Source organism: Lipotes vexillifer, unplaced genomic scaffold (genome assembly GCF_000442215.2).
Source record: "Lipotes vexillifer unplaced genomic scaffold, Lipotes_vexillifer_v1.1 scaffold83, whole genome shotgun sequence".
Lineage (NCBI taxonomy): Eukaryota > Metazoa > Chordata > Mammalia > Artiodactyla > Lipotidae > Lipotes > Lipotes vexillifer.
The window spans coordinates 1,477,734-1,478,305 of record NW_006799780.1 but is presented as its reverse complement, the minus strand read 5'-3'; positions in this window follow the sequence as shown (position 1 = coordinate 1,478,305).

Sequence of the window (572 nt, the reverse complement as noted above, 5' to 3'; positions counted from 1 at the left end):
AGAGAGAGAGAGAGAGGAGGCGAGGCCGCCGCCCCCCTGCGCGCTCACGTCGTCGCCGCAGCCGCCGCCGCCGCCGCCGCCGCCGCCGCCGCCGCCGCCGCCGAGCAGATCCGGGTGCAGCTCGCGAGGCCACCCAGCCGGCCGTGCCACTGAGCATGCCCGGTGCGACGGGCTGCCGGACGCCGGCGCCGCTGCTAGTTCACCATCCCGTTCCTTCAAGCCGCACTCCAGCACTCCGGGCTTTAAGTTCGACCGAGTAGGAACTAGGGGCGGAGGAAGCTGGGAACTGTGGAAGGCGCCCGGCGGTGTTTTGTGCTAAGCGCATTTGGATGAGCGGAGCGTCCGGCTGGACTTGGTTGTGTTATCGATTTAAAATCGGCGCCATGTGGCCAAGCATGACTTACGGGAGAGGTGGCACTTTGTTGGCAAGAAAGACGTACACTGAGACCACTTCCCCAGGTTGGGAAGGCAGCTTGGGACGCAGGCTGCACACCTGGGGAAGGAGTGGCAGCTTAACTGGGCTCAGAGGCGCGCGGACCTAGAGAAGCTCCGCACCTGTAACCACAGATAAC